The sequence below is a fragment of the Bufo gargarizans genome, chromosome 4, assembly GCF_014858855.1.
Source record: "Bufo gargarizans isolate SCDJY-AF-19 chromosome 4, ASM1485885v1, whole genome shotgun sequence".
Taxonomy (NCBI): Eukaryota; Metazoa; Chordata; class Amphibia; order Anura; family Bufonidae; genus Bufo; species Bufo gargarizans.
In genome coordinates this window covers 102,224,519-102,240,147 of record NC_058083.1, presented here as the reverse complement: position 1 = coordinate 102,240,147, position 15,629 = coordinate 102,224,519, and the positions used below count along the sequence as shown (strand labels likewise).

Below are 15,629 nucleotides of genomic sequence, written 5' to 3'. Positions count from 1 at the left end.
CTGCTACCCACCTCTTTCAGTTCACTGTGCTCCAGTTCAATGCCCGTCAGCTTCAGGAGTGAATGGGGCTCACGAGTGGCACTTCAGTTACTGGCCACAGCGGTGACATGTCCCTCATGCAGCACACCTGACTGCTGTCCACTCCAGATGATGACAATCAAGGAACTCAAGAGCAGCAAACCAAAGGAGGTCGAATGCAGGTAAGTATGAATCCCTTGAATGGGTGTGTGCGTCACTGCCCTGAACAGTGGGTGACCAGGGCAATGTAATGCAAGGGGAAAATTGTGCTGCATCCGCTTCATCCTCACGATTGGATCCCTGCCAAAAGGAGAACATATCCTAGTGATATACAACCAGAAAACACTTGTGTGTCCTACATTCCAGCACTCAGACCCCCGCCGATCAGATCAAAATGTTTCTTAAAGCTCAGTGACCCTTTAACATCACCATCTTCAGTAAATACCAGAATTTCCATTTGGAGTGGTGTACGTGCACTCCTGCACCTGTGCGGCACTTCTGCCCTATGTGGGCATGTATTTACCTCCAGTGGATGCATTACAGGAAGGCCAATTGTGTACTATGGACCTGCGGCGCTGTACAGGCACTGATACTTCAGAATAATGACTAGCACATGAACTACAATCTGCAGCCCAATTATCATTATCAACACCTATTACATTATGCCGCTCATTATCACAACTGTAGTGACTGCCCTCTTTCCCCAGTAGCGGCACTATCTGCTGGTATACACCGTCTCTGAACGCTATGTGATAATGGACACCAGGGATAAGTAGTGGCTACAGCTCGCTTTACCAGCAGCCATACCACTTGGTGCTATAGGCCACATGCACACGGACGTTGCCCAGCTGTATTGCGGCCCCCAAACAGCGGGTCCGCAATATGCGGGCACCAGCCACGTGCTCCCCGCATCACGGATGCGGACCCATTCATTTAAATGGGTCCTCAATCCGGAGCTGCGGTGTGGAACGGAGTGCTTCCGTGGTGTTTCTGTCCGAGCCTCCACACCACAAAAAAAAAAATAGAACTTGTTCTATTTTTTTACGGTGCGGACAGATCACGGACCCATTGAAGTTGAATGGGTCTCGATCCGTACCGGCGGCCGCACAGATGTTGCTCGTGCATTGGGGACCGCAAATTACGGTCCCCAATGCACGGAACAGCCACACAACGGCCATGTGCATGAGGCCTAAGGGAAGACAATACGACTGTAAGCTACCTGGGGAGAAGGGGAGATGCAAGTACTACTGCCTGCGTATCTTACAAGCTGGAGCAATTAAAGGAATAGCGGAAAGCAGGCGACAGTACACAGCCACGCTCTGCCGGCTGCCATCCGAGTTTCAAACAGACAGCTCCCAGACGGAACGCTTAACTAAACGGGTATATGCACACGAGAGATCTTCTGCAGAGAATCCCGGCACGAGTCATTCTGCTCAGATATTCCCACATGACTCATCACTCGTGTCAATGGGTCTGTGAGAAAAGACCACACATATGAAGTCCATTTAAAGGGGTCGTCCGGTTTTCTTTACTGATGACCTATCCTTAATGTCAGATCGCGGGGGTCCGACTTCCCAGCACCCCCGCGATCACCTGTTTGAAGAGAATGCAACAATGCTCGCCATCCAGCTTGCAGCTGCGAGCAGTGTTACAGATCCTTCGCCCCATTCACTTGAAGGGGACAGAGCGTAACTACAAATAGCTCTCCGCAATACACGGGCACTGGCCATGTGCACTCTGTTTGCAAACCCATTGACTTAAACGGGTCCGCGATCCACAAGATACAGCGAAACATAGGACACGTTCCATCTTCTTCCGTTGCGGAAGCACGGACCCAAAGGCCCACGAAAACGCTCCTTAGTGCTTCCAATCCGTCCCCCCACTCTGTAAAAGATAGGTGACGTCTTATCTTTGGTTGTATCTTGCGGATTGCAGATCCATTCGAGTCAATGGGTCCACATCACGGAGAGCACACGGCCAGTGCCCGTAAATTGCGGACCGTTTACGGTCACTGAGCCCTGATACTGATTATCAATATCAGAAACTGGACAGCCCCTTTAAGAACTCGTCCATGCTCAATGACCAGAACACAGACAAGTTTCTTATTGTCAGTCTGAAAGTGGCTTTTACGCTGGGTTCACACCTGAGCGTTCACGATGGAGCGCTCTGTATGCGCGATTGTACCGGCGTTTACAATCGCGCATACAGAGACAAGCGAACGCCCATTGTCGCGCGTTCTCGAAAGTCTATGTACGGGAACGCGCGACAAAACGCCCCAAAGAAGCTCAAGAACTTTTTTGAGCGTCGGGCGTTTTACAGCGCGATCGTACACGCTGTAAAACGCCCAGGTGAGAACTATTCCCATAGGGAAGCATTGGTTTCTCCTTGTTGAGAGTTTTACAGCGCGTAGGAACGTGCTGTAGAATGCTCAGGTGTGAACCCAGGGTCAGTGTCTACAAAAGACTCGCACTTATTAAAGAAACGCATATTACGGTATTATCCCATATACACAATTGTACTGAGCTGATGAAGACGACATCGCACATCTTTCTTTACTGCGTATACGCTCCATGCGCAGTGGAGGTCCAACCTACTGAACCCCCACCAGTCAGCAGAATGGAGTGCTACAGCACCCTTACTGTTTACAGTGACCAGTCATTCTGCTGATGAGCGGTGGTCCATGGGGGCCAGACATACTGATCAAACACTGATAGCTTTTCCTAAGGCTAGATGTCTGAACGGAGCTGCAGTACCAACCACAGCCTGAGGGAAAGAGTGGCACTGCTCTGGTCTAAACTAGTTAATGCTTTTATACTCCAATACAAACCGTTAATTTTATCAAAGAGTATTCTAGGAAGCATGGCCACTGGACATACCTCGTCATAATAGCAACATTCTGCTGTATTCAAAAAGGCTCTTTAAAGGGGGTGTCCAGCTTTCTGGACACTTTAAACGTTTGCTAGCTGCATACTCCACCTTTTGAAAAAATAAAAAATAAACCATGCACCTCTTCTCCCCAGGTCCGTGCAGAAGTATTCCGGATGGATGTTGCCACGTGTGCCGCTGCAGCCAATGACCCGCCACAGCAGGGACGTGTCCCCAAGCAGCACATCACTGGCTGCAGAAGTGCACGTGACCTTGTCCATTTGAAGTTTACAGGCCGGGGACCAGAAGACCACTGAACAGAGCCAGGGAGCCATAACGGTGCGGAACAGATATGGTTTTTATTTTTTAATAGAGTAGAGCAAGCGGCTAGTAAAAGTTAAAAATGTCCAAAATGCTGGGCAAACCCTTTAAAGGGGTTGTCCAGCCTTTTTTATGTGATGGCCTACCCTCAGTATAGAGAACATGGAGAGAAGTATAGGAATCCTCAGCGAGGCGCCTGGCCAGTGCTGAAAGGTTATCATTCCCAGAGAACCTCCTCAAATACAGGACACCAGACTAAGGCCTCGTTCACACCAGCGTTCAGCCTTTCCGTTCTCCTGCTCCGTTATAGGAGCAGAACGGAAAGGACGGATTGGGCACCGTCCTCCTGCTCCTATAACTGAGCAGGAGAACGGAAAGGCTGAACGCTGGTGTGAACTCAGCCTGAGGCCTAGTTCACACGACCGCATGGCTTTTATTGTTTTTTGCGGTCCGTTTTTCACGGATCCGTTGTTCCGTTTTTGAGTTCCGTTGTGTTTCCGTTTCCGTTCCGTTGTTCCGTTCCGTTTTTCCGTATGCCATGTACAGTTTACAGTAATTACATAGGAAAAATTGGGCTGGCCATAACATTTTCAATAGATGGTTCAGAAAAAACGGAACGGAAACGGAAGACATACGGATGCATTTCCGTATGTGTTCCGTTTTTTTTGCGGATCCATTGACTTGAATGGAGCCACGACCCGTGATTTACGGCCAAATATAGGACAAGCTCTATCTTTCAACGGAACGGTAAAACGGAAAAACGGAAACGGAAGGCATACGGAACACATTCAGTTTTTTTTGCGGAACCATTGAAATGAATGGTTCCGTATACGGACCGTATACGGAACACAAAAAAACGGCCCGTACACCCGCAAAAAAAACGTTCGTGTGAACTAGGCCTAATAGTAATGAGCAGTACTTAGAAAAATACTAATAAAGATGGAGCTGTAATAATAGTGTAGTGATGATTGGTAGCAATAATGGTCTCTGTAACAATAAGTGTAGTAATAATGATGACTGGTAACCATAGTAGTAATACTTACTATCAGTAATAATAATAATAACAACAGTAATAGCAAGGAAGGGCAATATTAAATAATGATGACTGTTAATAATAAATGGTCTCTGTAATAAAAAGAGTAATAAATAGTAATAAGTGTAGTAATAATGATGACTGTTAACTGTAGTAGTAATACTAATAATAATAATAAATAATAGCAAGGAATAGAAATATTAAATAATGATGACTGTTAATAAGAATAAATGGCAGCAATGAATAGTAAGATAACGAATGACAGTAATAACAGGTACTGTAATAATGATAACTGTTAGCAGTAATAATAATAATACCAGCAGAGATCAGTCGGATACTGAATGGCAGTGATATCAGGTATAATAATGCATTCCCCGGGGCTGCCCACCCACAGCAGTGCGGCATGGGACGCCCCCACTAGCAGCAGGCTACACCCACCCTAAGAAGTACCAGTTGCTGACCCACCTCCGGTCCGTCCGGCTCCGTCCCGGTACTTCCGCTCAGTGACCCGGCTAACAGCCCACTACTACCCACTTCTTCTCCTTTGACAGTATTGACTCCCTGCTTCACACAGAGATCAACGTGAGCGCAGCGCCGAGCTCCGCCTACGTTACCCTTTCATTGGTCTTCTACCGCAGAGGCCCGCCCCATCTGCCTAGTCATTGGTTGGCAGGAAGATGGACGTCTCCAGGGGATTTCTCATACCCGATTCTTCTTCTGATAGGGCCCGGCGGACGTCCATCACTAGGGCACGTTAGCTGATTGGTTGAGGGCGCGGCCTTGCTCATTGCATAAGATTCACGTGGAAAGCCATGGCGGGCCCTGGGGGCGCAGTGGTCGTTACCGGGAGACGCCTGAGCGCTGGGTTGTATAATGGAGTGATATTAAGCTAGTATGAACGTGAGGGGACACATTGTTACCGGAGCTTCTCGTTCCTTCTGCATTAAAGGGGGTTTTACGCTCTTTGCTGTCATTGACTAGAATAAGCTTTTCCATTCTGTGACAGAGCCTTAACCCCTTGGATACCAGAGTTTTGTGTGTTTTTAATTTTTGTTGCCTGTCTTCTCAGAGCCATAACTTTTTTATGTTTCCATTTACATAGCCCTATGAGCGCTTGTCTTCTGCGACACAAGTTGTACTTTCTAATTCCACCATTTAACATGGCATACAACGTAGACAGAAGCGGGAAAAACATTCCAAGTGGGGTGGAATTGGGGAGCAAAAAAGCAATTCCTCCAGTTTTACAGGTTTTGTCCATACGACGTTCCCTGTGCGGCACAACTGACCTGTGCCCTTCATTCTCTGGGTCAGTGCGATTACAACATATGTTTAGTTTTTTTGTGTTTTAATAATGAAACAAACCTGAAATGGTCTTCCAACAGTCTTGAAGGAGTTCCCAGAGATGCTTAGCACTTGTTGGCCCTTTTGCCTTCACTCTGCAGTCAGCTCACCCCAAACCATCTCGATTGGGTTCGGGTCCTGTGACTGTGGAGGCCAGGTCATCTGGCGCAGCACCCCATCACTCTCCTTCATGGTCAAATAGCCCTTACACAGCCTGGAGGTGTGTTTGGGGTCATTGTCCTGTTGAAAAATAAATGATGGTCTAACTAAACGCAAACTGGATGGAATAGCATGCCGCTGCAAGATGCTGTGGTAGCCATGCTGGTTCAGTATGCCTTCAATTTTGAATAAATCCCCAACAGTGTCACCAGCAAAGCACCCCCACACCATCACACCTCCTCCTCCATGCCTCACGATGGGAACCAGGCATGTAGAGTCCATCCGTTCACCTTTTCTGCGTCGCGCAAAGACACGGTGGTTGGAACCAAAGATCTCAAATTTGGACTCATCAGACCAAAGCACAGATTTCTACTGGTCTAATGTCCATTCCTTGTGTTCTTTAGCCCAAACAAGTCTCTTCTGCTTGTTGCCTGTCCTTAGCAGTGGTTTCCTAGAAGATATTCTACCATGAAGGCCTGAGTCACACAGTCTCCTCTTAACAGTTGTTCTAGAGATGTGTCTGCTGCTCGAACTCTGTGTGGCATTGACCTGGTCTCTAATCTGAGCTGCTGTTAACCTGCGATTTCTGAGGCTGGTGACTCGGATGAACTTATCCTCCGCAGCAGAGGTGACTCTTAGTCTTCCTTTCCTGGGGCGGTCCGCATGTGAGACAGTTTCTTTGTATCACTTGATGGTTTTTGTGACTGCACTTGGGGACACTTTCAAAGTTTTCCCAATTTTTTAGACTGACTGACCTTCATTTCTTAAAGTAATGATGGCCACTCGTTTTTCTTTACTTAGCTGCTTTTTTCTTGCCATAATACAAATTCTAACAGTCTATTCAGTAGGACTATCAGCTGTGTATCCACCTGACTTCTCCACAACGCAACTGATGGTCCCAACCCCATTTATAAGGCAAGAAATTCCACTTATTAAACCTGACAGGGCACACCTGGGAAGTGAAAACCATTTCAGGTGACTACCTCCTGAAGCTCATCAAGAGAATGCCAAGAGTGTGCAAAGCAGTAATCAAAGCAAAAGGTGGCTACTTTGAAGAACCTAGAATATGACATATTTTTGGTTGTTTCACACTTTTTTGTTATGTATATAATTCCAGATGTGTTAATTCATAGTTTTGATGCCTTCAGTGTGAATCTACAATTTTCATACTCATGAAAATAAAGAAAACTCTTTGAATGAGAAGGTGTGTCCAAACTTTTGGTCTGTACTGTATATAATATCGCCGTTTGCTCCTTTGTCTCGTTCTCACAACCAAAAACGACCGCCAGAAGTACTATCGGGAAATCCTTAGTGTAGTGTTCGTCGATGTGTGTGCAATTCCTCCAAAATAACATCACAGAGACATTCTCAAGAAGAACCTGGCCTATCATTCTTGAGCCTCTTCGGTTGCTTGACCGTGACGTCCGGCAAGGGTGGTGACAGTGAAAAGTCTCTAATAAAGAAAGGCCTTCAAAAGGAAGGGTGATTCTCCATGACGGTTCCTTAAAATGCGGTGGTTTTTCTTGGGTTGGTACTCCTGGAGTAAGAATCCGATTGCTCCGGGCGATGGTTCTCTGCGATCATAACTTGGTCCTCTGAATGGCTCCTCGCGACTCGATTAATCAAGCAGCAGGTCATTCTCACCGCCACAAAGGAAAGAAATAGAAAGCACAGAAGTAACAGGACATACACTCCTATTTCCTTAAGCCACGATCCTATAGAAAACAACATATCACCGAAGCCCACCAGACCTTTAAAGGGGTTCCAACCTTCATCTGAAATCACTTGTGCTTGCCCCTGTAACGCCTTAACTCTATCTAGATGGGCCTGAACCTTGTCACCAGTATCTTCCACCCAGGTTCAGCAATCTTCCCCGATGAATTCACAGAAACCCCCCTTTTCTGCTAAAAGATAGTCGAGAGCCATCTTCTCCTGGAGGAGAAGAGTTTTTAACTGTTGCTGTTCGGAGGAGACGTCTCTCATGGCTTCGACTGTCTCGTTGAACATCTTATCCACTATGATAGAAACGCACAGGAAACACACAGTACTCCCGTGGGGGAAGGATCAACAGAGAACATACAGTACCAGCTGTTGGAAAAGGGGGTCATCACAGAGAACACACAGTACCTCTGTGGGGACGAAGGGCGCACAGGAAACACACAGTACTCCTGTGGGGAAAGGGGTTACTCACACAGCTATTGGTATGCCTAGGTGATATATACCACCTTGTCTCCTTAAAAAAAAAAAGCTCATCAACTCACTTTCCTTTGCCTATATTATTCTATATAGTCAAGCTGAACAGCACACAAAGCCCTTTTTGCAGTGACTGATCAAAAACCTCTTGCTCAGCACCAACCCTTGAATTCAGACAGTAGTTCCCACACAATATCACGAGACCCCCAGTACTCCCAACCAAATCTACAGAGAAGAGAGAGGGAGAGAAAGAGAATAAAGCGCCAAAATATGAAAAAGGAAAAACGGAATAATAGACTAAAAATGGGTTAGTAAAAGAAAATGTAGAAAACTTCAGTTACAGGAAGTCTTGCTATATACAGTGGGATGCGAAAGTTTGGGCAACTTTGTTAATCGTCATGATTTTCCTGTATAAATCGTTGGTTGTTACAATAAAAAATGTCAGTTAAATATATCATATAGGAGACACAGACAGTGATATTTGAGAAGTGAAATTAAGTTTATTGGATTTAAAGAAAGTGTGCTATAATTGTTTAAACAAAATTAGGCAGGTGCATAAATTTGGGCACCACAAAAAAGAAATGAAATCAATATTTAGTAGATCCTCCTTTTCCAGAAATTACAGCCTCTAAACGCTTCCTGTAGGTTCCAATGAGAGTCTGGATTCTGGTTGAAGGTATTTTGGACCATTCCTCTTTACAAAACATTTTTAGTTCATTTAGGTTAGATGGCTTCCGAGCATGGACAGCTCTCTTTAAGTCACACCACAGATTTTCAATTATATTCAGGTCTGGGGACTAAGATGGCCATTCCAGAACGTTGTACTTGTTCCTCTGCATAAATACCTTAGAGGATTTTGAGCAGTGTTTAGGGTTGTTGTCTTGTTGAAATATCCAGCCCTGGCGCAGCTTCAGCTTTGTCACTGATTCCTGGATTCATGGACTTTGGTCTCCAGAATCTGCTGATACTGAGTGGAATCCATGCGTCCCTCAACTTTGACAAGATTCCCAGTCCCTGCACTGGCAACACAGCCCGACCGCATGATGGAACCACCACCATATTTTACTATAGGTTGCAGGTGTTTTTATTGGAATGCTGTGTTCTTTTTCCTCCATGCATAACGCCCCTTGGTATGGCCAAATAACTCAATTTTAGTTTCATCAGTCCACAAGACCTTATTCCAAAATGAAGCTGGCTTGTCCAAATGTGCTTTAGCCCACCTCAAGCCGCACTTTTTGTGCTGTGGGCGGAGAAAAGGCTTCCTCTGCATCACTCTAAGACCTTAATTTACCCTTCTCTGGCACACAAAATTAGAAACTGCTGAATTCCAGGAACCGATCTCTTTCCTCTCTGAGCTTCACATTTTCACAGTTCATATTGGGATTTAAAATCTGCTTCATTGATCAATGACCTTGGCTGTCCCTGGGTTCTCTGCCTTTGCAAAGAATTATGTCTGGGACCATTACCCCACCTTGCTGAATAAACCACTTTACTGCTAGGTGTGGTTCTGGGGTACTAAACATACCTGTGTCTGTTGCCATTAGCAACATCACAATATCGTACAATGTGCCCAATTTTCCTGCATGCAAAACAACGAATAGCTTGTCTCCCTGCACAATACCTTCTCTGGGCATGGGCACATGGTGATCTGACTTGCTGCACAGTATTAACCATCCCAGCGTGACTAGATCCCACACTATTATCTGTATTGAGTCCACTTACCATCACGGACTCATCTGAGGAATCTTCTGGCATTGTGTTAACACTTCCAACTCCAGGGTCAGACAAATTGTCCATCTCCATCCCTGAGTCGGATCCACTATGTGACCCACCGTCCTCAGACTTCTCCATACTTACCGCCCATACATTTCCTCTAACCCCAGACACATTACTCTCTAATGGTTGTTTCAATGACTCTGGCTGCACTAAGCACTGAGAATGTTCATCTTCTGTCCTCCTGCAGAGAGCAGACAATTCCCTTACAGCACCATTCATTCTCCTTGCGCAGCTCAGTATTACACCTCACAGTACATTCATAATTAGCACTAGCTTCAGCTGCCTGCTGGACAAGAGTTCTCAATTTAACAATTTCCACTTTTAAATCTTCCACTTCTCCTTCTAAACTCAGCTTAAGCCTACAAGACTGCCACTATCCACCCAGCAGCAAAAATCAGAGCATACTTTCTGAAAGGGATTTTCATAATCTTACTTTTGATACATTACAGATTAGACACATATATTATACAAGCCTCATCTCTTATGGAAATACAGTACCTTGCATTAACATATATCACACCCTGCCAGTCCGGGACACAATAGCAGCCTTCCTGACCAAAAGGCTATTTAACATCTCACCTCGCATACATTGACAGGAACGTGTGATTTCCTATTTAACTTGCTTTAATTAGCATGGAGAGAGAAACCTGTTCAATGTAAAATAACCCTTTCATGTATTATATATAGCAGATGTCAGCATTGTTTAGCAAAGTTTCAACTGTATATTGACAAACACATGATTCCCAAACGCCTGCTGAGTTCTAGGAGGATTGGTCCAATTGAATCTGGAAGGACACTATGTTCCCACCCCCAACAAACCCTATAAACTATGTGCTGGGAGAATAAAGATTTCAGATATTGACAACCTATGTTGAGTCAGGGCTGTCTTATCTCTCTGATCAGAAGCAAATGGGATATTCGTTGCACAGGGAAATATTCATGGGTTTGGAGGTCTGAAGCCTCATAATATAACCATCATAACCTGCCGGAGAAAAACCGCTAACAGTTTGGTGTCAGAAGGTGGGATCCGCCAAAGCAGTATCGGGTAAGTGATTCTATATTTAAGATATATATTATTACTGCCCTATACTGTAAGAGTGGATTATTTGAACCCGGTAAGCGCTTCTGATAAGCGTCTCCCAGGAATCTGATATTCCTAAAGTAATAGAGGGATCTGAAATCCCAGAGGAATCTGATATTCCTAAAGTAATAGAGGGATCTGAAATCCCAGAGGAATCTGATATTCCTAAAGTAATAGAGGGATCTGAAATCCCGCAGGAATCTGATATTCCTGAAGAAAAAAATGGGGTCTGTATTCCCCTAGTTTGAAAAACAGTATTGTGTGCAACGAATATCCTTGGCTAAACCTGTATGTAGCTGTATAGTTGCTTAAGCATTTTTAGTCGTTATATATATGTATAAGGTTGAATTTTACTGTATAGACTGTGTATAGATTATGTATAGATTGTATGCGAGTTCATGCTGAAATTAGAGGTATAAAATTGGCCATCAATAGTTTAAAATCTGCCATAGATTCAGGAGTAATATGAGCCTGAATTAGAAGTAATACCATCCAGAATAGTATAAAATCTGCCATAAATTCAGGAGTAGTTATGAACCTGAATTAGAAGAAATAGGAAAAAAAAAAAAAAAAACAAAAAACATAAACTGATAAGCATAAGGTTTATCAGTAAGTATTTTCGCACTGAACACAAACATAATTATCCTTAGATAAACCTTCAAATTCAGCTGATCTCACTGTATATTTTAGCTAAGTAAAAAAAAAAAATGGGCAATTCTTATGGTAAGAAGGATCCCATAAAGAAACAATTTTAAAATTTGGAACTGAAAATCATGTACCCTGAGTCTGCTGCAAATCTCTATGGTGAAACTGTCTCCTAAAAATGAATTGGGGGAAAGTCTAAAAAAATGTTTGTCCAGAGGTGTTTAGGTCCATTTTGTACTGATCCTTGGGTTGATAATATGTGTAAATGGACAGAAGGAATGAAATGTACTGACCCGTTCCCAAAAGAAGGGTCTTTTTCAGACTTTCATATGGCCATGATCAAGGGCCTATGTCTGAATGACATAGACACTTTTCCATGACTTTTCCATGGTACAAAGGAGACCCTCATTGGAATGAAATGTATATGAATACTTGTGGCCAAGCATGGCTATCTGTGCAGAAATTTTGGACTGACTTGTGCAGTTCAAATACAAAACAACAAAGTAGAATCCCCATTGTGAATCCAACTCCTGCCCCACCCCCATACGTGCCATTGTATCCCGTAGCAACAAAATTAACAACAGAATCAGATGATGAGATGTGCGCACACTTGACTCTACCACAGTTTCCTGGCTTTACAGAACCTGAGGAACAAGTTTTGTCTGGGCATGCAAATCAGCCTATTGTACAGTCTGCACAGCCCAATAGAACAATATATGCAAGGGCATCAAAGATTCAAGGGATGAGCAAAGACACTAAATGGTCTATGCTCAAAGGGAGGAGTAGTATGGGCAGACCTTTCCCAGCCCCATAAACAATGAGTCCATTAATTCTGATGCCTAGATACTTGCAGCAGATACAAGAGGAATATATGACCAAACTGATTGAAAAAATAAAAACATTGATTATGATGATATTTCGCTTTTGTTTCCCTTACCAACAGGTGCACCAACCAAACCCTCGTCTTAGAGGAAAAGATGGCACTGGATTATCTTTTAGCTTCTAAGGGGGGGGGGGGGGGTTTCTGTGAGTTTATAGGAGAGGACTGCAGATACCAGGGATAAAGTCCAGGCCCATATAGATAAGGTCACTGTAGTTCAGGGCATAGATAGGGCTATTATTAATGAGAGATAGAACCCTTTCACAGCTTTGGGTGGTTTTGGAGATTTCCTGTTTTCCATAGGTAACTGGTTGAAGGAAATAGGAGTATATATCCTCATGTTGTTGTTTTTCTCTTTATCATATATATCCTGGTGAGATGCTCCTGCTGTTTGATCGATCGGATGGCCCAGTCACGTGCAGATAATCACATCCTCATCGCAGCTCCCAGATACACCACGGATCAACCTATGTCTTTGATGGAATCGATGTCCAACTAAACGTTCATCGCCACGTCACACCTTACCACATCAGGGCTCAGAGTCAACTCCCTGAAGAATCGAACCGAAGGATGAAGCATCATCATGGAGGCAATAACACCCAAGGAGCACCACAATCGACGAGGGCAAGCTGAAGAAAACGAAGATTCAGCAAGAGACTATAAGAACACAGGGGACATATTGCAGAGAGGAGGGAACTGTCGTGGAAAGTTTTATTAAGCATAGGATGACTATAGTAGACTTTCTTTTTGGCTTAGTAATGGTATGTAGGTCTATAGATCAGCACTCTGGTTCCTTCTACCCATGTGAAAGCCGCCACCGTTGGTTTGAGAGGGATCTAATGGCTGCTGGCTCTGAGAGCAATGTTCTTAGTGAAAGCTACCAGCGGGTCCTCATCAGCAACGGTGGGGTATGGCACGCTGATGCCGGTCTCACTGAACCATGGGCGCCCCAACATGAAAAATTGGTTGGTGAGACTGGTGTCCATGTGAATGCTATATCACCTTTCTTGGTCGACTCTGTTTTAAAAGACCTTCCTCAGGGACTGATCCCCCCTTTTCGGAACCATGTCTAACAGAGATTCACTGTGGGTTAGTAGCATCTTTGTACCATATTGAATAGATGCTGTCCGATTAAGGCCACATTTGTTTAAAAAAAGGGCTGATTCATTTGGGAGCATTTGCGCATGTGCTGGGTGTGGTGGTGGATGGTGAGTGTTTGAGCGCCACCCACCGGCACTCTCAGGAAATGTGCGAATGTGTACCTTCCAGGTCTAAAAAGAATTTCTATTGGTCAAGGCATAAGGTGGAATGTACCTGCCTATCTGTAACATTACTGGGCAGCCATGTGCCATAGAGGGCGGGGTTAGCCCAGTAAAAGGTCTAACCCGAATATCCTATCTATGTGTAGAACTTGCATGCCTTATGTTTTTTCTTACTTTTCTTTCTTCTCTCTTTTCACTATGCAGGAGATTTTTTCCTACTGTGCGCCAAATTACACAGAAGGTTTTTTTAATCTCCTTCATAGTCTTTATTGTCTCACACACACACACACACACACATATATATACATATATATATATATATATATATATATACACACATACATACATACATACATATACACACACACAACCTTAGATGGAGGAAAACATACAGTGATCCCGTTTTTATATATATATATATAAAAGTTGGGATCAATGGTTGGATTGAAAGGGATTTTCATAATCTTACTTTTGATACATTACAGATTAGACACATATATTATACAAGCCTCATCTCTTATGGAAATACAGTACCTCGCATTAACATATATCACACCCTGCCAGTCCGGGACACAATAGCAGCCTTCCTGACCAAAAGGCTATTTAACATCTCACCTCGCATACATTGACAGGAACGTGTGATTTCCTATTTAACTTGTTAGCATGGAGAGAGAAACCTGTTCAATGTAAAATAACCCTTTCATGTATTATATATAGCAGATGTCAGCATTGTTTAGCAAAGTTTCAACTGTATATTGACAAACACATGATTCCCAAACGCCTGCTGAGTTCTAGGAGGATTGGTCCAATTGAATCTGGAAGGACACTATGTTCCCACCCCCAACAAACCCTATAAACTATGTGCTGGGAGAATAAAGATTTCAGATATTGACAACCTATGTTGAGTCAGGGCTGTCTTATCTCTCTGATCAGAAGCAAATGGGATATTCGTTGCACAGGGAAATATTCATGGGTTTGGAGGTCTGAAGCCTCATAATATAACCATCATAACCTGCCGGAGAAAAACCGCTAACACTTTCCTTTCCTTTTGCGCCATTTTTTGGTACCGATCAGGTTTGCTACACAATTCTGAGCCTGCAGCCAAGAATCAGTAGATCCCTGCATATCTTGAAGAATGGCCGCCATGTCCTTTAACTGTGCAACTTCTTTAAAAATACTTTCCAATGCACAGGAATACAAACACAATGGTACCGATCTCTAGGAGTTGTCCCAATACTTTTGCCACCGAACTACAAGCACCTCCTTTCTACATTGTAGTACCCGTATTAATTAGGCCAAACAATTCTACAATTCAGTGTAACAGCCACATATATACAAACATTAAGCAGAATCATCAACTATAGGACAATTTCACCGCTAAACTGCCACTAATGCTCACACAATGATTCTCCTATCAGACTGGTCACTGAGCTATACCATAACCGAACACTCAACTGATATCCAGCACAAAACTTACCAACACAAAATCAAACTGTACAAAGAAAGGTTTCAAAAAGACAAGATAACTATTCTGGATAAAACTGACATTTGAGGCAAAAACAACCAAATAGCTTTTCATAGACACCAAAACTAAAAGTGAACCAGCTCAAACTAAAATTAATTCCTTGTTAAGACCTGCAGCACCAAACTAACCAAGACGTCTGCCAAAGCCACATAGTCTTCACACACACAAAGGAAATCAAAGATCGCCGACAAAACCACATGGCCTTCACACATAAAGGAAGATAAAATGGCTGACAAAACCACATGGCTTGACACACAAAGGAAGACAAGATAGTATCTACATTATCCAGCAATGGAAAAACCAAACTAAACAAAACAGTTTCTATATTCTTTGTGCCCGACTCCCGAAACCAGAGCAAACCTCCACTCTGTGGGGGATTTACAGGCTAACAATATAAAAACCCTCTCTAAATGCTGTCTCTAATGTACAAACACTAACACAAATTGCTGCCTCTACAAAATCACAGTAATATAAAAGTTAAGAAGTTACAACAAAAACACAATACTCTGTACTGCTCAGCAAACACATCA

At 43.7% G+C, this 15,629-nt stretch overlaps 1 protein-coding gene across 2 annotated transcripts in view; it reads right to left on the bottom strand.

Moving 5' to 3' along the window:
• Nucleotides 1–4,820, bottom strand: part of PER2 (period circadian regulator 2) — a 92,608-nt gene extending 87,788 nt beyond the window's left edge. Inside the window, exon 1 of one of the 2 annotated variants that reach the window (XM_044291357.1) lies at nt 4,703–4,820. The gene's annotated coding sequence lies outside the window, so the exon portion shown is untranslated. The remainder of the gene's footprint in view (nt 1–4,702) is intronic. The other variant, XM_044291359.1, reaches the window with a different exon arrangement.
• Between the last annotated feature and the right edge of the window lie 10,809 nt (nt 4,821–15,629).